This window comes from Lissotriton helveticus, chromosome 11 (genome assembly GCF_964261635.1).
Source record: "Lissotriton helveticus chromosome 11, aLisHel1.1, whole genome shotgun sequence".
NCBI classification, from domain to species: Eukaryota; Metazoa; Chordata; class Amphibia; order Caudata; family Salamandridae; genus Lissotriton; species Lissotriton helveticus.
This window is the reverse complement of record NC_136072.1, coordinates 1,202,249,452-1,202,276,725: the sequence shown is the minus strand read 5'-3', so window position 1 is coordinate 1,202,276,725 and position 27,274 is coordinate 1,202,249,452.

The window sequence follows — 27,274 nt, the reverse complement described above, 5'->3', positions numbered from 1 at the left end:
AGAATACACACCTACTACAACGACTACAACACAGCATACTACAACTCAAGTAAGTCAAGTCCCATTTCATTTATCATACAAACCTGTCGACATGTAGCTAAACTCCCTAAACTAAAAACATGGTCTTTATATTTGTTTAAATATAACTACAACATCCTATCAACAACCACCACAAGATAATAATTAAATGAAATTATGAACTGCCTTATCCATGTCTACTTAGAAAACTTTTAAATAATTTTAAAAAGTTGCAAAGTAAAGTTGCAAAAGACTTGATATGTTATTACCTACTAATATATCCTAATACAATAAATAACACAAATTAACTTTCTTTTACAGACTATACAAACTTCATCTACCAATCTACAACTAAACTAACAACATCTTCTACTACATTAAGTAAGTATACCCACTGTGTCTATTAATAATGAGAAAGACAAAATAAACAACTATAAAACTAAATCATTTTTTTGTACTATTCTTTACCACAACTACAGAACATTAAAGAGTGAAAATCTACATATAAGAACAGAAAACATAAAATTAGCAGGAAAACAACATTGTAAGTATGTTTTTGCACTTTTTCCTTTTAACGTACACATCTCAAGAAATGTTTTTCACTTTTACTAAAAAAACATATATATGTCTTCACAGATCTACCTTAGACATGGCAACAGGAGCTACTTTTATTACTTCTCAAAAAGGGAAAATAATGCTGAGCTACATGGGTTGCACCTACACCCAAGAAAGAATCAAAGGGAATAAAACTTACTGGAAATGTAGTAAATATTACTCAACTGCATGCTATGGTAGAGCACAGACTGTTGATAACAATGTTGTAAATGTACATGAGCATAACCACCCACCCAATGTAACAGAAGTCGAAGTAAGAGAAGCACTAGAGACATTGAGAGAAGCTAGTACAGGCTCACAAGAAACAAGCACCACTATTTTGAAAAATGTTTTAAGCAAGGTGCCAGAACATGTCACAGGACAGTTACCTTCAATACCCAACTTGAAAAGATTAATTGCTAAAACAAAACGAGATTCTGATCCAACTCCACCAGCACCTGAAACTTTTCAAGACATTAAAATATATCCTGAATATACTATTACACACAATGAAGATAAATTCTTAATGTATGATAACCACAGTCATGATAAAAGAATTTTACTTTTTGCAACAAATAGCAATTTGCAAAAACTAAAATCGTGTGAAACCTGGATGATGGACGGAACTTTTAAAGTATGTCCCAAACCTTTCTATCAACTTTACACCATCCATGGTGAATACCAAGAAACAAATATCCCTTTAATTTATACACTGCTGCCAAATAAAACAAATGCATATTTACAACGCATATTTTTACAACACAGGTACCTTTACAACGCATACCATTACAACGTAAGTATTAGTAAATATATAATAATTTTTTTAATATAAATTAATTAAAATGAATAGATTTTAATTAAATTTAATTTAATTTCATTTAATTAATATATTAAATATTTTTTTTTACCCTGTACCCCTGTACCCCAAAAACACAAAACTGAGCCTGAACAATAAAAATACCCCTTTACCCAAAAACTAAAAACTAACCCTGACCCCTTAAAATACCCCTTTACCCAAAAATTAAAACTGACCCTGCACCCTAAAAATACCCCTTTACCCAAAAACTGACCCTGAACCCTAAAAATTCCCCTTTACCCAAAAACTGAAAACGGACCCTGAACCCTAACAGTACCCCTTTTCCCAAAAACACAAAACTGACCCTGAACCCTAAAAATGCCCCTATACCCAAAAACTGAAAACTGACCCTGAACCCTAAAAATACCCCTTTACCCAAAAACTGAAAACTGACCCTGAACCCTAAAAATACCCCTTTACCTAAAAACTGAAAACTGACCCTGAACCCTAAAAATACCCCTTTACCCAAAAACTGAAAACTGACCCTGAACCCTAAAAATACCCCTTTACCCAAAAACTGAAAACTGACCCTGAACTCTAAAAATTCCCCTTTACCCAAAAACTGAAAACTGACCCTGAACTCTAAAAATACCCCTTTACCCAAAAACTGAAAACTGATCCTGAACCCTAAAAATACCCCTTTACCCAAAAACGTAAAACTGACCCTGAACCCTAAAAATACCCCTTTACCCAAAAACTGAAAACTGACCCTGAACCCTAAAAATACCCCTTTACCCAAAAACTGAAAACTGACCCTGAACCCTAAAAATACCCCTTTACCCAAAAACTGAAAACTGACCCTGAACTCTAAAAATTCCCCTTTAACCAAAAACTGAAAACTGACCCTGAACTCTAAAAATACCCCTTTACCCAAAAACTGAAAACTGATCCTGAACCCTAAAAATACCCCTTTACCCAAAAACGTAAAACTCACCCTGAACCCTAAAAATACCCCTTTACCCAAAAACTGAAAACTGACCCTGAACCCTAAAAATACCCCTTTACCCAAAAACTGAAAACTGACCCTGAACCCTAAAAATACCCCTTTACCCAAAAACTGAAAACGGACCCTGAACCCTAAAAATACCCCTTTTCCCAAAAACACAAAACTGACCCTGAACCCTAAAAATATCCCTTTACCCTAAAAGCCAAAAGTGACCCTGAACCCTAAAAATATCCCTTAAAAAACCCCAAACATATTACATTTTAAATATAATTATATACTTACCAATACTTACGTTGTAATGATATGCGTTGTAAAGGTACCTACGTTGTAAAAACATTCCTTGTAAATACATGCATTGTAATGGTTTTTGCATTGTAAAAGTTTGGTTGTAATGGTAGTAAGTTGTAAAAGTTGCGTTGTAAAGGTTGTATACCAATATAAACATTACCAAACACTATCATACACTCTTATCGGATTACTTTAAATCACATTTCACTAATTTTAACATTGTAATAAATATTTACCATTAAAATAAAACACATATAATACATTTGGTAATAAATATCGAAAACTATTATTGATGCTACTAACTCTTTACAAAATAACGGCTTTCAAATTCAAACTAATGTTGTCAGCCAATGAATTTAAATTATATTTAATTGAACCAATCAAATATAACCATTAATTAACTCACTACTATAAATACAATTACAAACTTAACTTAAATTACAATTTTTTTGCCAAACTTGGAGGGAAACGGTTACCTTGCTGAAAAGAAGAGAATACACACCTACTACAACGACTACAACACAGCATACTACAACTCAAGTAAGTCAAGTCCCATTTCATTTATCATACAAACCTGTCGACATGTAGCTAAACTCCCTAAACTAAAAACATGGTCTTTATATTTGTTTAAATATAACTACAACATCCTATCAACAACCACCACAAGATAATAATTAAATGAAATTATGAACTGCCTTATCCATGTCTACTTAGAAAACTTTTAAATAATTTTAAAAAGTTGCAAAGTAAAGTTGCAAAAGACTTGATATGTTATTACCTACTAATATATCCTAATACAATAAATAACACAAATTAACTTTCTTTTACAGACTATACAAACTTCATCTACCAATCTACAACTAAACTAACAACATCTTCTACTACATTAAGTAAGTATACCCACTGTGTCTATTAATAATGAGAAAGACAAAATAAACAACTATAAAACTAAATCATTTTTTTGTACTATTCTTTACCACAACTACAGAACATTAAAGAGTGAAAATCTACATATAAGAACAGAAAACATAAAATTAGCAGGAAAACAACATTGTAAGTATGTTTTTGCACTTTTTCCTTTTAACGTACACATCTCAAGAAATGTTTTTCACTTTTACTAAAAAAACATATATATGTCTTCACAGATCTACCTTAGACATGGCAACAGGAGCTACTTTTATTACTTCTCAAAAAGGGAAAATAATGCTGAGCTACATGGGTTGCACCTACACCCAAGAAAGAATCAAAGGGAATAAAACTTACTGGAAATGTAGTAAATATTACTCAACTGCATGCTATGGTAGAGCACAGACTGTTGATAACAATGTTGTAAATGTACATGAGCATAACCACCCACCCAATGTAACAGAAGTCGAAGTAAGAGAAGCACTAGAGACATTGAGAGAAGCTAGTACAGGCTCACAAGAAACAAGCACCACTATTTTGAAAAATGTTTTAAGCAAGGTGCCAGAACATGTCACAGGACAGTTACCTTCAATACCCAACTTGAAAAGATTAATTGCTAAAACAAAACGAGATTCTGATCCAACTCCACCAGCACCTGAAACTTTTCAAGACATTAAAATATATCCTGAATATACTATTACACACAATGAAGATAAATTCTTAATGTATGATAACCACAGTCATGATAAAAGAATTTTACTTTTTGCAACAAATAGCAATTTGCAAAAACTAAAATCGTGTGAAACCTGGATGATGGACGGAACTTTTAAAGTATGTCCCAAACCTTTCTATCAACTTTACACCATCCATGGTGAATACCAAGAAACAAATATCCCTTTAATTTATACACTGCTGCCAAATAAAACAAATGCTACCTACGTAGAAATTTTAACAACTATCAAAGATTTTACTGATAATTACTATCCACAAAGAATAATAATAGACTTTGAAATAGCCATGATTCAAGCTATACTTAAAATATATCCTCACACATCTATACAAGGGTGTTATTATCACTACAACCAAAGTATATGGAGGCACTTACAAAAATCTACTTTAAGCATTGAATATTCAACAAACAGTAACTTTGCTTATCAGATTAAAAAGTTAATAGCATTGGCATTTGTACCAACAACAGAAGTTGCTAACTATTACAATTTACTACTTGACAGCCCTTTCTACCGCACCAATGAAAAAAAATTAACTCCCTTCTTAGACTATTTTGAAGATACCTGGGTGGCAAGATTACATCGTTCTGGCCACCGCAGACAACCTAAATTCCAAATTCCATGGTGGAATGTGTATGCTAGTACTATGGCACAGAAAGCCAAAACTAACAACGCGGTCGAAGGATGGCATAATGCCTTCCAAGCCACAATAGGAAGAACACAACCCACACTTCATAAACTAATCCAAAGCATCAAAAAAGAGCAAAGCTACCAAGAACTAAGAATAGAGCAATCTCTATCTAAAATCGGCCCTAAACTAAGTAAACAAACATTAAGGGGTCCATTAGGATGTCGGGCGGATTGCCCCCGCCAGGGTGGTGGTAGCCACCGCCACCCTGGCGGGGGCAATCCGCCCGACATCCGCATTCTAATTCCCCCCCGCCATATTAGGATGGCGGGTGGACCGCGGCGGACGAAAACACCGTCCGCCGCTTTTCCGCCCCGGTCGCTTGCGGCCGGGGCGGTAATGGAACCATATGGTGGCGGTGTCTATCAGACACCGCCATCCATATTAGGGTGCCTGTCTGCAGCTGCTTTTCCGCGGCGGCAATGCCGCCACGGAAAGGCAGGCGGGGATTGCTGCGGGGGCCCCCTGCAGGGCCCCCAGGTTCACACCACTGTCAGGGGGCACATGGGGGGTACCTATGGTACCCCCCCACATTTGCATATGCAAAACGGCAGGCACCGCGCGGTGCCTGCCGCTTTGCATATGCAAATGCAAAAAAGCATTTTTAGCATCGTGGCGGGCGGTGCAGAGTGCACCGCCCGCCACAATGCTAAAACTACAGGATGTGCCCGCCACTGTGGCGGGCACATCCTAATGCCCCCCACGGGACCCCCGCCCTTATGGCGGGCGGTCCCGTTTCCCACTATGGTGACGGGCGGACAAAGTGCGCCCGTCATCATAATGACCCCCTAAATATGTACGAATACCTACAGCAAAAAATAAGAATGTACCCAAGTATCGAAGGTCTTGAATACTTAGAACTAATAGCCAAATCTATCCTTTAACAAGCAACACATAAAAACATTTCAAACAATAAATAAAACTATTTTTTTTTAATGTAGTTAAATTATGTCATGTAAAAATAAATGTAATCTATTATTACAAGACATAATAAAACGACATTTAAAAAAATTGCACAATATAGCACAATCCACCCCAAACAAAAATATAATAATAACTTTACTGTTCTGCAGCTGTAGAATGTGTTCCAAGAACATGGTTTCAAAACGATTAGAACCAAAATCAATCCACATGTTTTACAAAAAATCTCCACAAAATGCCAAATATACAACTGTTTTAAAAGGGGCCCAGTAGCAAGACTCTGGAGAACGGAACCATAAAAAACCCGAAAAATAATCACGAGAAAAACTCTCCAAAATCCCGAAAAATCAAGAAATGTAGTGAAACATTTACTTGTATTTTACAAAAAATACGAGATAAAATACATCAGCTCACCAAAACGAACACCTGTAAATAAATACAAACAAAACCCACCCACAATAAATACGAAAGCCAGAAAGCCTAAACATAACATATAAAACATTGGAAAACACCTGAACTAATTCATTTACACAATACATAAACCTTAGTTTCATAATAAATATCTAAGAAAGTACGTTATCAATAACGACCTTAAATAACACGTATTTTTCACCTAAACTGTAAAGTACAACACATAGCAACACGTACACACTACAACTAGCTCTATAATGTATTAAAATGTAGTTAAAATTAATGTAAAATAAACTTACATTCACCAACACGAAGCAGCTCCCAACCGCGAGGTTCCGTTTTCTGAAATGACCCAAACAACGATGTAGATAGACTAAAAAGTGAAGTTCAAAAAACAAAATGGCAGCACAATAAAAATAAAAATAGGACTAAATCCCCATTATTAAAAATAAACAATAGAGATGAATAGCAATTTATTTTCCATGTTTTGTAATAATTTACTTATTGTTTGTAAATAAACATATGATTAATGTAAAATATACAATAATAAATATAATATATTTATATATTAATTAATTATTGTATATTAAAAATATGTATTTGATTGTTAAAAAATATTTTTATATGTATAAAACTGAGCACTATTTTATGTACATACTTTAGAAAAATACAATTACATGTCAATTAATTAACATATTAAATTTAAAAAAAGAAAAATTAAAATTTAATATACTAATTAATGTAATATAACAATGTATATATGACTAAAATTGCAATGTAAAATGTAAACAAATAATTGAAAAAGGTGTATGAAAATTATGTAAATGTTTGCATCAACAAATGAAAGTATGAATTAAAAAAATGTGTACAAAACTATATTACTATTGTACTTAATAAATGTTGACACTTGTGATATGTATGTAAAAATGTAGAAAATATTCATATTTTTTTATTTATAAAAATAATATTACAACATTATATATAATAATAATTCTAAAAATTAAAAAAAAATTAATTATTTTTTTATAAATAAAAAAATATAAAACATAACTCATAGAAAATACTTAACAGTAAGCAACAATAAATAACTATTTTAACTCCAATCATACATAAGTCAGATAAAGTGCTGGACAGGAAACCATAATAAATAACAATTCTAACTCCAATCCTACATAAGTCAGGGAAACTGCTGGACAGTAAACCATAATATTTGTGATATTATAACACATAAACATCACTTTATATATATTAATAACAACTCTTATCTATTATACTACAAAATAGACTATTAAATTACAATCACAAAATATGTTTTTTTGAACATAACAATAACAAATTTTTTTCACCAAAATTTAAATTTCAAATTTCGAATTCTTTATAAATTTTTACATAATTTTCACAATTTTATAATTTTTAACCCAAACTTTGTTTTAAATTTTTTCGAATAATTCTTAGCATATATTATAAGAAATACACAAACATAAAATATTACACACTTCACTTAATTTAATATAATTTAAAAATTAATTTTCTAATTTCAAATTTAAAATTTCAAAATTAAATATTGAAATTTCAAATTTCGATTTTTTAAAAATGTTTTACATAATTTTCACAATTTTATAATTTTTAACCAAAAGGTTGTTTTTGTGTTTTTCTAATCATTCTTAGCATATATTATAACAAATACACAAACATAAAATATTACAAACTTGACTTTTTTTAATATAATTAAAAAAAAATTAATTTCAAATTTCAAATTTAAATATTGAAATTTCAAATTTCGTATTTTTTATAGCAATTGAATTTTTTATTAAACACTATATAAATAAAACCCACACTTAATTACAAAATTATTATATAATACATTCAATTTCAATTAAATATAATATTTTTTCGTATTTCAATTTATAATTTTTTTTAATTAAATTTACATTTTATGAAACATATTTTAATATACTACCCACCCTTATCCCCTATATCACCAACAACCCGCTACTAAATCTTTTTAAAAATCCATTAAATAAATAATTCTGTTATTTAAATTAAATTTCAAATTTCGCAATTCAAAATAAAAAATAAATTAAAATTTTCGAATTTTTTACCATTCTATACATATTATTTACACTACTTTTTTAAATTACTACCCACCCTTATCCCCTATAATACCAATAACCCGCTCCTAAAATATTTACAAACATTTAATTTTTTTTTACATTTTGATCCCTATAATAATAAAAATAGACATTTAATTAATAATATTTAAACATAAAACAAATTTTTCTACACTTATATAACACATTCAATTATTTTGTCGATATTATATTCAACGATATTTCTCTAAACGATATTCTATACAACGATATTTTATTTTGACGATATTTTTGTCATTATACAAAATCGATATTTACAACAACGATATTTACTTCAACGATATTTTTTAAATTCGATATTCTTACCTCGATATTTATGCTAGTCGATATTCTCCCGTCGATATTCCTGCTTTATACCCTGTTGGAGACTAGGGCTGGCACATTTCGGTTTGTAGTGAGCCGCCAAAGCTGGGCTCCTTCTAACCCCTGTGCATGATCCTTAAGTGTACATGCAAGCCCTAATCTGGACATTAGCATCCACAGAACATCAGCCTGCTAACATGTGACATATTCCAATGAAGGAGGGAATGCCTGATTGGTCCAAATGCAAAACTTTCCCCAATGGTTTATGAGCCAGCATTCCTTCCTCCCTTTATGGGCTCAGCTCAGATAATGTTAACAGTAGACACACACACAATGACCCAGCACCAGAATACTTGTATCTGAAATATATTTGTATCATAAATTGCAATATGCAACACAATATAATATAACACTGAATGGCTTCTCGAGGATAAACAATTTCAAAGATTTGATTGTAGGTTGATTCATTCGTTATTTTTCATAATTCATTAAAACAGAACAGGATTGCTTGCCGCCAACGCGTTTCATCACGCTTGGGACTTCCTCAGGGCTAGAAGCAATTTATAAAAACACAATCTATTACACAACATATTTGGAGTGGAGTGGTAGAGAGTACTGGTCTTGCATAGCTCTGACCCTTGTAGCAGTTGTTTGTAATGTTAACAGTATGTCATCTTTTTAACTCTCTCCCATCCATATGTTTATTTAAATGTGTTTATGTGGAGCAGCAGCAGCATTAACAACAGAAATGTGTGCACAAGAACAACTTTTATTCATCGAACCCCGTGCTCCTCGTTGTGACGTCACCCATAGTAGTGTCTGGAGTTGGTGGCTCCTTGGAGCCCTTGAAAGTCAGAACAGGTGTGAAGACTGGCAAACACACGCCAAACATTCTTACAGTAGAGCCAGACTCTCTCATTTTTAACAAGAGATCTCATTTCACCTAGTTTCTCCAAATATATCCTCGATTCCAGTGCAAGCCAATGACAGATGCACTTCTCTTTCTTTCGGGTGAAAGCTCTGTTTCAAATGTTGTCCTCGAGCTCCCAACTTGCCTCGGGCACCAGCACAGGGCCATGTCCACCCGGCTTGCGTGGCCCACACAGCTCACCACCGAAGAACACTGCACCAGTGAAGTGTGCTATGACACCAATATTTACAGAGATCGACAGGTGCAAATCCCTTTGCACTGACCCCCAGGACTCAACAGTACTGACCTTTAGGTATTACCAGAACCAGCTTAAAGATGCAAATGTCTTAGAAAATGGCACAAATCCAGCTCCAAGTGTCTGTACAGTGTTCCTTGCCACATACTAGGGGTGGGTGGCGGGGGCAAACTCCTCCACCCGGTATATTCTGAGTTATTTGCTGAACTCTGGGCTGCCAGAAGAGTGTGGAGGTGACAAAACTCTGCAAACTCCACTGGCGGAGAGAAGTTCACTGCCCACCTTTAGTGTGCACCTTTGTGATTGCACCTACTTTGGAGAAAGAGTATTGCTGCCTGAAATTAATGCCGTTCCTCCATGACATCTAATGCAGATTGTGATATTCAGTTTTGCGGTCTCTTCCCTTTTTTGTCTCCTTCATGTATTTTCTTACATTGATGTAATTGCCTTTCAAATATGACCTGTTGAGACATTGTTATTTGTTTCCACATTACCTGGGTCTCAACTGGGTCTACAGGATTCCTCCTGTTGTTTTTTCATGTCACTTTCTAAAAGTGGCATTTCTAAAATAGTCATGTGAAATTTAACTTCACCAGTAGGGAGGATTTATTATTACCATTGTAAATTAACCAAACATCAAAAAGCTACTCCTTTCTGATCAGGAATTACCACTTAACAGTATAGAAGGGAGTTCCCAATGCTAGCCTATGAGAGGAGTGGGCCTCACAGAAGTGAGAAACGAAATAGGCTGTTTGCCACTACCAAGACATGTCTAACATAAAAGTACAAGTCCTACCTTTTACTTACACAGCACCCTGCCCATAGGACTACTTAGGGCTGGCCTTAGAGGGTGACCTATGTATAATAAAAGTCACCCCCTTGGAAAGCAGTTTTAAATGCCAAGTCGGAGTGGCAGTAAACCGCATACACCGACTCTGAAGTGGCAAGCCTGAGACATATTTAAAGGTCTACTTAAGTGGGTGGCACAATTAGTATTGCAGGCCCACTACTAGTGTTTAATTTACAGTCCCTGGGCACATATAGTGCCTTTAACGTGGGACTTATAAGTACATTAAACATGCCTATTGAAGATAAGCCATGTTACCATGTTTTAAGGAGTGAGTACATGCACCATAGAGCTGGTTAGCAGTGGAGAAGTGCCCTGAGTCCCAAAGCCATTAGAAGTGAAGTCAGCAAAACAGGCAGTCTGAAGGCATAGACATCAGGGAAAACCACACCAAGGACGTCAGGTCTAAGAGATGGACAAAGAGATTAAGGGGCATATTATCAAGACAGGCGATACAATTATCGCCGCTTTAGCGGAAGAAAACTGCTGCTAAAGCGGACATAATGGGCTTGCTAATATGCTCTATGGAATTCCAATTGAAGCCCATGTTAAGTGTGAAGGACATCTAACCTGAGCTTCAATTGGAATTCCATAGAGCATATTGTCAAGCCCATTATTGCCTCTTCAGCTGCAGTTTTTTGCTGCTAAAACGCAATAATTGTATCGCCTGTCTTGATAATATGCCCCTTAGTGATTTTTAGAGAGTCAGAGAAAAGAGTTGAGGATTTATTGGCAGAAAGAGTTGAAAAGGGATCATCTGAAGATTAAGTAGAGAGCTTGGGAGAGCAGAATAGAAGGAGAATTGTCCCTTCAATGTCAACAACAGAAAATGGGTTTTGGTCACTCCAACACAGGAAATGGATAGGGCAGCATAAAATATGTTTATAGATGATGATGATTGAAAGGGGAGTAGAGAAATAAACTCTGGAGTACAAGTAAAGAAACTGGAAGAAGGTGTTGCTTGGATATGAATTTACCTTGAAGAAATGGAAAGACAAGAAGTGTTTGGCAAAACAGGAACAAGTTGGTTTAATTAAATGCAGCGGCCGGTAGAGTCTTGACAGAATGTTTCTGAGGAAAGTCTCTCAGTGTATATGTTTTGGCTGACATTGTATACAGCTCGTGAGGTACCGTAAAGTAATTTCTGCATTCCTGAAAAGCATCTCAGTCATAAATTGACAAGCTCGGACATCAGATAAGGACACAGATGGCTCTCGACTTTGGGGAGAGCTGGTTTGGGCCAATGTGTATGTGTCCAGATGTCTGGCATGAGGAGCGCTTGATCACTACTTGTGGTGCGCATGTTGTGTCCTTATTGTCTGAATGTTTATATCCACATGTATGGTATTTTTGGGGAATGCACGCCTTTGGCCAAATGTGTTTTACTGTGGCTGTTTGCCTCAGACCTGTTTTTGGTCTGCAAATATCTATCTGTGGGATCAATCAGGGTTTTCCCTCGGCACACGTTTGTCTTTGGGTCAAGAGAGACCTCACCGTGACCTGGTATTCAGCAGGTGTGGGTCGCAGAACCTGCCTGACCACGTGGAGGTGCAAACCTTGGGTAAATCCAACAGCAATGATGCAAGTTCTCTAGAACGCTCAAAATAATATGGCAGTCACAGGTATAATTTTTATCGACATTCTCAATATTGTGGATACAGTTGTCATAGCGTACATCGATAATGTCTTTACTGATATGACATAGTTATGTATCCCTAAATCATGGTGTGCATCGACATTGCTTTTACTGGTAATAACATTGTCATTTGTACATGGATTATGTCTTATATTGACATTGCTACTGCTGGTATCGTCGCTGTTGTGCAGGTATAGATTAAGACATACGTTGACATTGTATTTATGGGCATTGACACTGCTATGGGGGCATCGGTTATGGCATACGTTGACATTGCATTTATGGGCATTGACACTGCTATGGGGGCATCGGTTATGGCATACGTTGGGATTACATTTATGGGCATTGACACTACTATGGGGGCATCGGTTATGGCATACGTTGACATTGCATTTATGGGCATTGACACTGTTATGGGAGCATCGGTTATGGCATACGTTGACATTGCATTTATGGGCATTGACACTGCTATGGGGGCATCGGTTATGGCATACGTTGACATTGCATTTATGGGCATTGACACTGCTATGGGGGCATCGGTTATGGCATACGTTGACATTGCATTTATGGGCATTGACACTGTTATGGGGGCATCGGTTATGGCATACGTTGACATTGCATTTATGGGCATTGACACTGATATTGGGGCATCGGTTATGGCAAACGTTGACATTGCATTTATGGGCATTGACACTGATATTGGGGCATCGGTTATGGCAAACGTTGACATTGCATTTATGGGCATTGACACTGTTATGTGGGCATCGGTTATGGCATACGTTGACATTGCATTTATGGGCATTGACACTGCTTCGGGGGCATCGGTTATGGCATTTGTTGACATTGCATTTATGGGCATTGACACTGCTATGTGGGCATCAGTTATGGCATACGTTGACATTGCATTTATGGGCATTGACACTGCTATGTGGGCATCAGTTATGGCATACGTTGACATTGCATTTATGGGTTATTGCCGATGTCGGCTCTGCACATATCATGGTATACATTGACATTGTATTTAACCATTCTAGCAAAGGCATCAAAATAAGGTGTCTGTGCTTCCATAACAATGGGGTCCATTAGGATGGTGGACGGACAAAGTCGGTCCGCCATCCTATCGGGGGCAGGTACCGTCCACCACAAGGGCGGAGGAACCGTGCCCCCAATTAGGATGCACCCACCACAGTGGCGGGTGCATCCCGCATTTTTAACATTGCGGCCGACGGTGCTTAAAGCACCGGCCGCCGCAATGTGAAAAATGCTTGTTGTGCGTTTCACAGCACAACATTACAGACACCGTGGGGTTCCAGCCATGTTGTGCTGTGAAATGCAGGGGGGTGCAATAGGTACCCCCCATGCGCACACCCACCGCCCCTTTCAACCTGGGGGCCCGCAACGGGTCCCCAAAGCAGGAACTATATGCCTGTTCGTGGCGATGCTGCCATGGAAAGGCATTCCTCCCAGGCCATCCAAATATGGCTGGCGGTGTCTGATAGACACCGCCACCATATCAGGCCTTTTCCGCCGCGGTCGCAAGGTGACTGTGGCGGAAAAGCGGCGGACGGTCTTCCCCTCCGCCACGGTCCCCCCCCGCCATTGCAATATCGCGGGGGGAAGAAAGGTGGCGGACGGGCAAGAATGGCGGACAGATCGCCACTGCCTGCATGGCGGTGGGTGGCGATCCTTCGCCATACTAATGGACCCCAATGTGTGGGGAAAAGCATTATTAATTGTTCAAAAGAATATCTGAAAATACTTAGTAGAAGAGTATGAGAATCATTATGGATGACTTTAAAATCACCCAACAGAAAGGAAGCAGCAGGACCAAGAATACAGGACAAAAAAGTGTCAATATCTGCCAAGAAAGGCAGGTGGACCAGGGAAATGGTAAATAATTTGAAATACAAGCGAGGTGTAAGCTGCAAATGTAGCAAAGGGAAACACAAAAGAGGACATAACAGAATACAAACTGTGGATGGAAGAGGATTGCATTGAGGTTGATAAGTAGAGGGACTGGTCAGAGCCTGGATCTTCCCAGAGTTCACAGGAGCAGCAGAAAGTATACTCGTCTCTGCCACTGTGCGCGAGACCACCTGACAAGGGCACGATAGAGGCGGGAACTAAACAGACAATTAAAAAAATATTGTGCATTGATCGCAGTAACAAAACTAAGCACTTACTCAGGCATCAGGACACCATCTGTGCAACCAGAGCCAGAGCTATCTTGGCATTAAGATTCAAATGAGGTTCAAGCTGCTTTTTCCAAATGTCCAGTGAGATGGGAATCACTGGTCTCAATGTGACCTATCTGCTGGAATGTGGCAATTTCACAGACCTCGAGGACTATTAGAACAGACTTTGAACACAAGGAGCTTTCTCTTACAACTGACTGAAACAAATGCTGGGCAGCTATTGAATCAACTATTGGTGAATCCTAATAGTTTTGTTCCTGGAAAAGCCTTTGAGTCAAACTCTATTTCCGGGTTTTGTCCTCAGTGATTCATTGATACATTAAGGTGTGCCTTGGACCGGGTCACATTGAAGAATAAGGGTTCTTCATTTGTATGTCCCAAAGTGCTGCGCATGGGGTAGGGCTGAGGAACGAACATTGAGGCACTCCGCAGATGGGTTGACTGACTTCCGAGGTGTACGGTGTAAGGTGTTGAGATCTTTCTTCAAAAGGAGCCGATGCAGTGAAGCAGGTCCTTGAATGCCGATATTGTGCGATGGTTGATGCGGGTGGGGTGTGATACCACATCGAAGGCTGCCGAGAGGTCCAGAAGGATGAGGGCGGTGCCGTCCCATATGTCCAGGATCATGCTGATGTGGTCTGTTGCTGTGATGTGTGTTGTTAATGTGCTGTGGTAGAGCCTGTGTGTTGCCTAGCAGCTGATGGTTGATGATGTGATCAGTGAGGCATCTGTTGATGAGTTCTTCTAAAGCCCTGACTGGCTATGGTAGTGAGTGTGGTAGGAGGGAGATTGGTCTGTAGTTGGTGAGCTTCATTGGGTTTGCCAAGGTTTGACTGCAGCACGTCTCCAAGGTTCTGGGAAGGTGGCTGAATCGATGGAGGTGTTGAGGATGGGAGTGAGAGCTTTGCTGATGGCAGTGCGGCCCCTGTTGAAGGTGTGGTGGGCAGGGGTCCGACGGATCGTTGGAGTGGATGGACTTCATGGAAGTGGCGGTTTTGTCTACAATGATGGTCGGCCACAAGGTCGGGGTCCATTCTTTGTCCGAGACGGGGAGACGGGTTGCGAGGTCAGGACATGGATGTGATCTTGTTGCAGAAGTAGTCTGGTAGATTGCTGCAGAGGTCCTGGGAGGTGGTGACGTTGGAGGTGGCGCGGTCAACTCTTGGATGATAGGCGCTGCTGGTGTTGGCGTTGATGTGGTCTGCGAGGGCTGTGCGCTAGGTCTGCTAGAAGTGTTTTTTCCTTCTGTTCCCAGAAAGTGAACCGGTGGCTGCACACACGGCAAGTACCCTGCTGATGGAACAACATAAAACAATAGCATTAGAGACCATTAAATCGCTAATAACCATGAAAATAATTGTTCTTCACGCGTTCACATTAATAAAGGATTTAAGTGCTTGCCAGGCCATGCTCCAACATCCAGCAATTAGACTCAATCTGCGAAACATACGTTTTTAATTAATGGGCAGTTTATTTTAATGCGTGGGGCCGAATAAAAACCTTTCTGCAAAAGCTGTGCCCTGGAATGTATTGGAAAGTATTCAACACACCCAGCCAGCAGTCAGACATTGTGGAGCATATTTACAAGCCCCTTGCGCCGTCGGTGAGTCACTTTTTGTGACGCACGAGCGGCGCATTTTGCTGCCCTATATTTTAAAGGACTCGTAAAGCCATCCTGCATGGCTTTTCGTGCCCTTGTAAATATGGACCCTTTTTACGCAGCACTTTGCGTGAAGGGGCGTGCTATGGGTGTTGCTGTGGGTGTTTCCACACAACACCCATGACTTCTGTCGCATTACGAGATTTTAAAACTTTCTTAAACCTGGGAATGCGTCAGAATACTAAGGGCCAGATGTAGGTAGCCAAATACCGGTCGGTAACGGCCGATTTCGGCCGTTACCGACCGGTATTTGGCTTTTGAGATGTAGTTGGGTCGGAATTTACAGAATTGGTATATTTACCGATTCGGTAAATTTACCACTTCGGTATTTTACCGAATCGGTGAACATACCGATTCTGTAAATCCATATGTCGCTGACACTCCTAAGAGTGCCACAGGCCCTTAGGAGTTGGTATTTTACCACCCAATCCTATTGGGTGGTAAAATACCGAATCCAGGTGTGCATGCACATATGTGCATGCACACCTGTGCAATGTGACACACAGACATGCCCTTAGGGCATGTATGTGTGCCACATGTCACACAAGCCTGTACTTGGGGTGCTAGAGGGTGTCAAAGTGACACCCCCTGCACCCTTGTAGGATTCGATATTTACCGATTCTGTAACTACCAAATCTGTATTTCCCATTGATTCCTATGGGCGTCAAGGCCGATAGGAATCAATGGGAAATACCGATTCGGTATTTACAGAATCGGTAAATACCGACTCTTACAGAATAGGAAATTTTTTACCTACATCTGCCTCCTTCCAATTTACCGACTCTTAAATACTCATTCGGTATGAGTCGGTATTTAAGAGTCGGTAAATCGGATTTACCTACATCTGGCCCTATGTTTCCCACTGGAGGACTAGGGAGGTGCAACGAGGAGAAATGTTTTCATTTCGCCTCGTTTTTAACTCTTTCTTTACGTGCTGCAGAATGCAGCATGCATAGAAAGAGGAAATCACCTCTCGTGGCAGAAAATTATGCGCCAGTGCAGGGGCGAGCACAGGGAGATCAAGATATCATTGTAAATATGACACATCCCGGTGCTTTGTAAGTGACTCAATGGCTTGCGGTGCCGCACTGAGTCACTTTCTTGTAGATAAGGCCCTGTGACTCTTGGCGTGAATACACAGCGCATCTAGTGATGCGCAGTACGTTTTTGGAGAAGGAAAAGGCATTAATATGCATTAATGTTCACAGTAATCTGTGAACTCTCTGGACCCCCCACAGTCAGAGAATCGTCTCTTAGCAAATAAGGTTTATTTAATTTATGGCCTCCACCATAGGTTCAGCATTAGAGACGGCTGCAACTGCCTTCGGAAGCTTTTTAAAATAATATACAATATAAAAAGTAATACTTGGAAGGGCTGGGGCTCGCCCCCTCATCAATCTTCATTCACCTCCTGTTTCACTCCCTGAGTAACATGCTCCTGGGGCCTTGCACACACTATTTAAACCATTGTTTTAAAAGTATAATATTACTTCGGCAGCGGAGGGCCGCAAATGTTTTCTTGCATCTCCTTTGGAAATAGCCTGTTTTAAAATTTTATATTTTTTAAACAATTCTTAAATACTTATTTGCAAATTCTGTATTTTGTAATGCTACATTAGCTGCATTCAGCTTCACATTTGTGAAACAAGGCGTTTAAGGTCACAAAACCTCAGACAGCATGAATGAATTTACAGTATATGTATTGTTCAGTAAAGCTGATTGCACTGTATTAAACAGCGGTACTGTATTAGTCTTGTACTGTAAAATATATTTTTTTAAATCTCTTCATTTACATTTTATATATATATTTTTTTTAATCCAGAGAGTGCGTCATCACATAACAATGCCAACAGTTAGCGGGTCACCTCCCTAATACAATGATATGCAGACTTCTTATATTTTCCTGACAACATAAGATTTTGATGACAAACCACTTGTTTGTCCCCTCATTTGGGTCACATGTTGGATGCTATCAATTTAGTTGTCTTGTCCACCGCTCGGTCGGATACAACCCAGAGACTTTTATACTCAACAGTTCAAACATTATTACAACGTTGTTGCCATGTTTAGCCCGAGCCTTCCACAGGGACCTTCCCCACGTTCACCCTGACGCCCCTCCCTATTCTTCTGAGCCTTTGAAGTGTGTTTACGTCTATATTTTCACAGACCTCATTTAAATCCCCTGCACCGTTATGACGTCCAAGCTTACTTCACCGGTAGTAGTGGAGCCTGAGTACGAATGTATGACGTTACATCGCATACATTCAGAACACAGTATTTTACATCACGTTCTTTACAACGCAAGTTGGTACAACGCCTTGCGCTGGAGGGCACTAGACTTAGGAATAGTATGATTTACTATTCCAACTCCAGTCTACGTAACAGTAGGGAAGGTGTTGGAACAGTAAATAATACAATTCCTTAGCTTAGAGCGCCATCCAGCGCAAGCCGTTGTAACAACATGCGCTGTAATGACCGCTATATAAACATACCGCAGTGTAATGACCGCGTTGTAAAGGTGATTCTCCCCTGGGAACGAGTACCTCTTCCTGTGACCTCAGTCCCTGTCGGCGGAATCCGCATCAGTTGGTTGTATAGTGAGTTGAAGCAGTACCAGTATTGGGTCCCAGTTTTGCTCCATATGGTATTTCCTCAGCCCTCTGGTATCTCCTTTATGTGATGCAGCACTTTCCTCCTGGGCCCACACTAGAAGTGTTTGCTTCCAGGCCTTGGGTGGGGGTGGAGTTTTGTTCTTCCACCTACAGGTGATCGGTTGCTTGGCTGTTATAAGCACTCTGGGCCATATTATCAAGCATGGGCGATACATTATCGCCGCTTTTATCGGCAGGAAACTGCCAATAAAACAGCGATAATGGGCTTGATAATATATCCTTGTGAATTCCCATAGCAGCCCAGGTTCTGGTGTTAACATGGGCTTCTATGGGAATTCACAAGGGCCTATTATCAAGCCCATTTTCGCCGCTTTAGCGGCAGTTTCCTGCCGATAAAAACGGCGATAATGTATCGCCCTTTCTTGATAATATGGGCCTAAATCTGTGAACCTAGATGTGCCTTTGTGTTTTTTAGACCTGGGGTACAGTCCCAGCACACACTCCTCCCACGTGTGCCGGCTCTGGCGGTCTGTGAATGGAGACAAGCCGGCAGTGACCTCCTGACAGCACCTATGTAATGTGGGGCAGGTCCATAGCATATGGAGGAGATCGGCTCAGACCAGATCACATCGGGGGCAGGCAGCAGTTGTTTGTTGAAAGCACTTATTTATTTTGTCGGGAGATAGATAGGCCCTGTGGATGATGTAAAATTGCATAAGTCGAAATTTAGCATTCCGTGCGACATACGTTGTGCTTGCCAGTATCAGCTTCCCTTCTTTTCTGCCCAGGGCCTTGCTCTGTCTGCTTCCCACTTGGGGCCTCATTTATGAGGCCGTGCGTGAGTTTTGCGCTTCCGATGCGTCACTTTTTGTGACGCATCGGCGGCGTAAAACATGCGTCGTGTTGCGCACTATTTACCATGTGACGTATCTAAGCAGATGCGTCACTTTGTAAACCCCTGCACTACATTTTACCTGCATCAGGTATAATGTATGCAAAGGGGGCGTTCACCCGCAAAAAGCCTCGTAATAGTGACGCAGTGAAATCTATGAGATTTCACTGCGTCACTTTTAGGACGCTGGTGCGTCAAAATCTTGTGCCTGCCTCACAGCAGGCGTAAGACTGATGCAAGCCCTTTCACATGGGGCTTTCCCCATGTGAAAGGACGCATTGCTGGAGTTGCGTCACTTTTGTGACACACCCCAGCAATGCGTGACTTTTGCGCTTACAGATACGTCAGAAATACTGACGTATCTGTAACTCCTTGCGACATGATGCGTCATATTATAAATATGACGCATCAATCATGTCGCAGGGAGAGTGCAGTGAAAAGTGACGCATCGCTGTTTTCACGCAGCGATGCGTCACTTTTCATAAATAAGGCCCTTGGAGCGTAGTGGCGCGAGCGGCTTCAACGTGTGTGATAGTAATGTGTCAGTTATCCAGTGTACTATGTGACTGCCCGATCCCTTAACATGCAAATATTGTACAACTATCTGAGGTTGGAGTTCAATAGTCAAGTCCCACCACGTTCGCGTCAGTGCGGATATTACCGAGTTGTACAATAAATATTGCCCCGATGGTATGTCTTTGCCATTTGTTTGCTCCTCATATGTTAACAGGGACCTGTCCTCATGTAAAACGCTCAATGTTTGTATCCCAGCCGTACGCCAGAGCGCAATGTCCGCTCCAGTTGTAATCACTTTGCACCTTGGCGTTCCAAGTAGGGGCAGTGACGGTGTGTATGGGGTCGTCCCCCGAGTGAGATACAAGCTGCGTCTATGGCAGCGTTGAGCGAGGGCCAGTGATTTTGACTGGTGTGGGTGCTTTAGAAATGGGGTGAAACAAGTGATAATGCTGATCCGCAACCAGGCCGACAGGCAGGCCGGCACGCAAAAACACATTGCGAACAGGCGGGGCAAGCAAATACACATGTTTGCGAAATTTCCACGTGCTCGCTGAGATTTCTTATGTTTTTGCAGAAGTCTGCGTAGCACGACTATGCAAATTCCGCCCACCCCTAGCAATTTAGGGTCGTACATCTGGCCCCTAGTGTGATATCTTGGATATTGGGAATATCATTGCACTACAATACCATGGGAAATGTATTGTGGCAACAAAATATTGTGTGACACAGTGCTTAATTTGTTAAAGAAAGAATTCCAGTGCTCACAGCAGTTGCGTGAGGTGGTAAATCCAATAAGTTTCAGAACACCTTCTGTGTGTCCTGACAAATGCCATCTCACATTCCTGCTCCTCTTTGCTCCCTTTTGCTGTTCTTTGTTATTCTGTTGTACAACTGATGAGCTCACCTGGGATGCACCTGTGTGCCTGTGGAGTGGTACTGTGACCTGTGAAGCCTTGGGCACAAGGGGAGAGGTGTGGCGCCGCGGCCAGGGCGACTGACGCTGGAATCTGGGGACCACGGTTCGATCCCCGGCTCCGGCGGCAGGTTAGCCCAGCACCATGTGACTCTGGGCAATAGCTCGCTTAATCTTCCCGACGGCCCCCAGCGCCTAGAGACCCTTACGGGTGATTGTGCGCTTTACAAATGTGGACTTTATTTCAGCAATCCCAGATGGCTTTTCTCTCCTCTCTACTACTTTTGCTCTCTACTGTTGAAGGGCTAAACCTGGAAAATCATGTCTAGAGGTAACAGTGCTACCTGCACCAACTTTGGGGAAAAACTATATCAACTTTAAAGTAAGCGTACTGCATTTACCAGAATGCAATGATATGAACTGTGATTGGGTGAGAGGCAATGTGCTCCCTCCCTTTTTGTGTTTAAAAGGCCCCCTGAGCCAACAAACCTAAGAGCTAACCTGGGATGCACCTGTGTGTGATTCGGTGACCTGTGAAGACTTGGGCAGAATTTCAGCAACACCAGATGACTTGTCCTTGCTCTCTACTACTTCGGCTGTCTACTGATAAAGAGCTAAACCTAGAAACACGTGTCTAGAGGTAACAGCACTAACTGCACCAACTTTGCCGAAAAACTACAGCAACTTTGAAGCAAGCATACTGAATTTACCAGAATGCAATGGGGTGGGCTGTGCTGGGACGAGGGCAGTGTGTTCCCTCCCACCTTATGTTGTACACATTTCTGTATCAAGAAACACCTCCTGCAAGTTTTTGAACCGGGACCGAGATATACCCCTTTGTGGCACCAATAAAATACCAAATGAATTAGTATTTCCGAATCCACAATATTACACAGATGATGCACTGTACAAGACAAGAGATCAACAGACCAGGACAGATATCCACCATTGAACAAGATCAGTTAGTTGATGAGAGTTGCTTCAAACATGGCTCTGTCTGCAACTGTTTGATTATATTTATACCCTGCATTGTTTGCAATGCTGTGGGCAATCTTTGTTCTGGATAATGAAGAATTCAGAACTATTTGATCATTCAATTTGTAACCCAGGAATGTGCTGTGACAGGATACATGCACTAATGTATGTGAGAAGACAGCCTGAAACCTTTGTCTCACAAGCAACAGTCACACCGAGGTACGCTACGCATAGTACCCACAAGCTACAGTCACACCAGGCTACGCTACACACAGTTCCCACAAGCAGCAGTCACACCAGGTTATGCTACATGTAGTACCCACAAGCTACAGTCACGCCAGGGTACACGGCACATAGTTCCCACAAGCAACAGTCACACCGGTGTATGCTACACACAGTACCCACAGGCAACCGTCACACCAGGTTATGCTACATGTAGTACCCACAAGCTACAGTCACGCCAGGGTACACGGCACATAGTTCCCACAAGCAACAGTCACACCGGTGTATGCTACACACAGTACCCACAGCAACCGTCACACCAGGGTACACTACACACAGTTTCCACAAGCTACATTTACAGTCCTGCTAGGTATGCCAGGTCCATCCATGATGTTCCGCACTAGCCCGGGCTGTTTCTTTAAATTCTAGGACTTGTTTTCCAGTTTACTGCATTATAAAACAGGGCTGCAAGTTCCAGAATTCAAAGGAATCAACCAATCAGGGGTTTGTGAAGTGCGCTACTCACCCATGAGGATCTCAAGGCGCGTAGGGAGGGGTGCGGCTCCGAGTCGGGAGCTCGTTCCAGGCCTTTGCCGTGATGTAGGCGAAGGTTCTTCCACCCGCTCCGGCTCAGAGGTTGCTCAGGGTTTCAGCGAGGGGAGGTCGGCGGAGCGGAGGTTTCTCTTGGGTACGTGGAAGGAGACTCTATCGTTGAGGTATTGGGGTCTGGTGTTGAGGAGGGATTTGAAGGTGTGAGTAAGTAGTTTGAAGGTTGCTCTCTTCTCTACGGGGAGCCAGTGGTGGTCTCGCAGGTGTTGGTTGATGTGTTTGTATCGTGGGATGCCGAGGACGAGCCAAACCACTGGAGTCAAGCTATCCTGGCTGATGACGGCTGATAGCCAGAGATCGGTCCTAGAATGCTTGATTCCGGTCCAGGGAAGACATGGCTTGGCAGTTTGGGCTGGACTGTTCCCATGGGGCACAGGGTCAAGGCTGATTTGCATAAGGCCATGTCTGAACTTGGGCAGTGGTGAGTACAAAAAAACGATGGATTTAGGCCCAGATCTCTGTACTGGGGTGAATGTATGACATTGATCTGCCTTCTGTCCATCAACTGTTGTTTTTGGCAGTGGCTCTGTGGAAGATGTGCGGAAGGGCAGAGGTCCGTGCTGGCTCCAGAATGTATGCATTTCATGGTTGTTGCGGTGTATTCAGTGGTGACCGGGGTCCAGGCGGAGATGGTAGGCTGGCTGTTGTTGCTGGAGTAAGGAGTGGTTTCGGGTTCTGGTGTCTGTTCATTGAAGTTGTCGTACAGGGACTTGATTTTCAGAGGAAAGGTCCTGGAAGGGTGTGACGTCTGTAGCTTCGCTGTGGGGTTTGGTGAATTCCTGAATGAAGTTAAAGAGTTTCTTTGAGTTGCTTGAGTTGGTGGGGATTTTGTTCTGGATGATGGTCCCCTTGATGGATAGGATGAGTTGGTGGTATTGGTCCGATCTTCCGAGGTTTTGCTATTTCTCCATATCTTCTCGAGATGTCTGCAGGTAAGTCTGGATTCCTGGAGGTCAGAGGTGAACCAGGTGGCTTTCCTGGGGCGATGTCTGTCTGAGTTGCGGAGGAGAGCAAGCTTGTCAGTGCAGTTGGTGATTCATCTGTGTAGTTCCTTGACTGCAGAGTTGAAGTCGGTCACGGCAGGAGGGAGATCGTGGTTGAGGAGGAGCTCCTCAGTGACCTTGCTCCAGTTCCTCGGGGGCTTGATGTGGGTTTTAGAGCGGTGGTTCACTCGGAAGAGAAGTGTATGCTGTGGTGGTTTGTCCAGGGGGGTTACGTGGTGTGGCTGAAGTAGATGTTATTACCTCCTCTGAAGATGGGGTTGAGGGTGTGTCCAGCCTTGTGGGTGGGGGTGGTGACAGGCTGTGTCAGTCAGATGTTGTCGAGGTTGTTTAGGAGGGCAGAGGAGTTGGGGTCGCTGATGTTGGCGAGGCGGAATTTGATGTCTCAGAGCAGTATGTAGTATATGGAGACGGTGGCACTATGAGGTCAGTGATGGTTGTGGTGAATGTGATTCGTGGTCCGGGAGGTTTGGATCTGGAAATGGAGGTGTTCCTTGGGGGATGAGGAGTCGTTTGTACTGGAGGTGATGGATCGGAGGGAGTTCTTGTGTGCGATGGAGGATCCTCCTCCCGGGTGGTTGGAGCAGTCTTTCCTCTGGATCTTGTATCCATCGGAGATGGCGGTAGCGATGTCGGGAGTGAAGGTGTAGTTGGTCCATGGTTTCTATGAGGAAGTCGACATCTGGCAAGAGGGTGTCGAGGAGGCCCCAGATTTCCCAAAGGAGAAAACCTGGACCGAAGCAGCACATTATGCATAAACCGTGGAAACTTGGCAGCTTTGAACACTGGGTATACTTCAGGTATTTCCCACAAGCTACAGTCAGACCAGGGCATGCTACATATAGAACCCACAAGCTGTACTCACACCGCGGGTGATCTATATGCAGTTCCAACAAGTACCGTCCCACCTGAGTTAAGCTACAAGCAGTACCCACAAGCTACATCCACACAAGGGGTACTTTACACGTAGTTCCAACAAGCGACACTCAGCTGGGAGTGTGCTACACTCAGTTCCCACAAGCTACAATCACACCAGAGGTATCTTACACGCAGTACTGACAAACTTCTACCACACCTGGAGGGGTCCAGTACACACAATTCCAACAACCTACAATCACACTGGGGTTTTGCTACATGCATTTCACACAAGTACACACACACCAGGGGTACTCTGCACACGGTTCCCACAAGCTACAGACACTGGGCTATGCCACACACCATCCCACAAGCTGCAGTCACACCAGGGGTCTGCTGCTTATCAAACACAGATAGAGCTGCAGTGGATTAAAGAAGGAGCGCTGCTTAATTTCCAATTCTATCCGCCCAATGAGCTTCTCTATTATGAAAGTGCATCTATTTCCATGGATTAGGCAGACAGAATGCCTGCTCGAGCGTGCACGCGCCGCTCCACTGAGCACTGACAATGTGCAAAAAATAGATCTTGTGACTGCGTGAATCCCGCTGGAAACGAATTCACCTGACTTTACTTAATAAGAGCATATTAAAGATCTATGAAAGAGTTTAAGGATAGACAACTCTATGAGGCCTGGGGGTTCAAGGATGCTACAGAGGCATCCCCAGGCGCATGCGTCCTCTGAGCATCACATATAAAAGAGACCGAGGCATGGAGCCACCTGCCAGTGGGTGCAGTTGACACCTCGGAAACACTGTGATGTGCGTTCACTTTCCGCCATGTTGCCTGTGGGAAACTTAGGGGCATATTACCAAGGGCCATTATCGCCGCATTAGCAGGACTTTTTCCCGCTAATGCGGCGATAATTGTATCGCCCTATTACCTAGCTGTCACTAACACCAGTTAGCGACAGCTAGTAGGAGATAGCGGGCATTTAGGTGCCCACTTTGCATGTCAGCGATAATTATCGCTGATGACATGCAAAGTGGGCGTGCCAAGATGTTAGCGACTGGAAACAGTTGCTAACATCTCTATCTCCTATTACCAACCTTTGGAAATAATTGCGCTAAGCGCGATTATCTCCAAAAGCTAACGCCTGCCCAGAGCTGTTCTTAGCCATGTAATCCAATGGTAGGTGGATTACATGGCTAAGAACATTTGCTCGGTAATGCATGAATATCGCTGACTTTACAGCGATATTCATGCATTTCGGCCGATTGTTATCGCTTAGGAGATAAACCTTGATAAAAGCAAGGCTCCTAAGCGTTAAAAATCGGCGGAGCTCGGCGATATTAATGTTCCCGCTAAACCAACATAGGGATAATTATCGCTAGTTGTTGGTAATATGCCCCTTTATTTCGTGCTGAGAAAGCTTACATAGTACACTTTTAAAGACTCATTTAGAGTTTGGCAGAACAGGACCGGGCCTTCTCCCACCAGGCTCTTGCTTTCCCTCCCCTGTTAGCTGGATGGGGGTTCAGCTGACTCTGCTGTTTGAGACCTTTCCCCGCCACCGGAATCATTAGGTGAGAGTGTTGGGCCTTAGAAACATATTTTTCTGCGCAGGACCATGAATATGACCACTTATAATCCCCTCTCAGAAAGATTTACATAGTCGGCGGTGACCCAAAGGACACCAGTAGAAATGGATCTGAGTGCACCCCAGTGCTTAACTTGAGCCGGTGGTTGCCGATTGCCGTAAACAAACCGGCACATGTTTCCTCATTACACATTTACTGATATCAAGAGTGGGCGTATTTCAAATTAGAACGGCTAGTCTGGTGACGTGGTTTACTGAGTTGGCAAACCCATGCATGTCCATTGATGGATCGATGACGTTTTTGCCCACACAAAGTTCACAACGTAACTGCTGGGCATCTTGAAGCCTGGCAAACCCAACGGGTGCTAGATTGTAATCAATAGTCTGTGAGACATAGGACTGTTTCTGGTAGAGTGCAACTGCTGCTCTGCGAAGGGTATGAGAGTGGGCTAACTAGTATATAACTACTAAAATGTAACTGGTACTCTGTGTGAGGGATATGAGAGTGCAGCCATTAGTTTGTAATTACTAGTCTGTGAGATGTATGAATATTTTTGATAGCATGTGACTGCTACTCTGTGAGTATTTATGGTACTATGTGACTGATGCCCTGCGAGGGGTATGAGAGTGCACTCACTAGTGTGTAATAACTAGTCTGTTATTGTTGCCCACCGAATTAGGTGGGCAAGATGGCCGCGGAGACAAGATCGGAAAAACGGGCTCTCTGGCTTGGGATCACTAACTCAGTGTAAATCCCACTCTGCCACA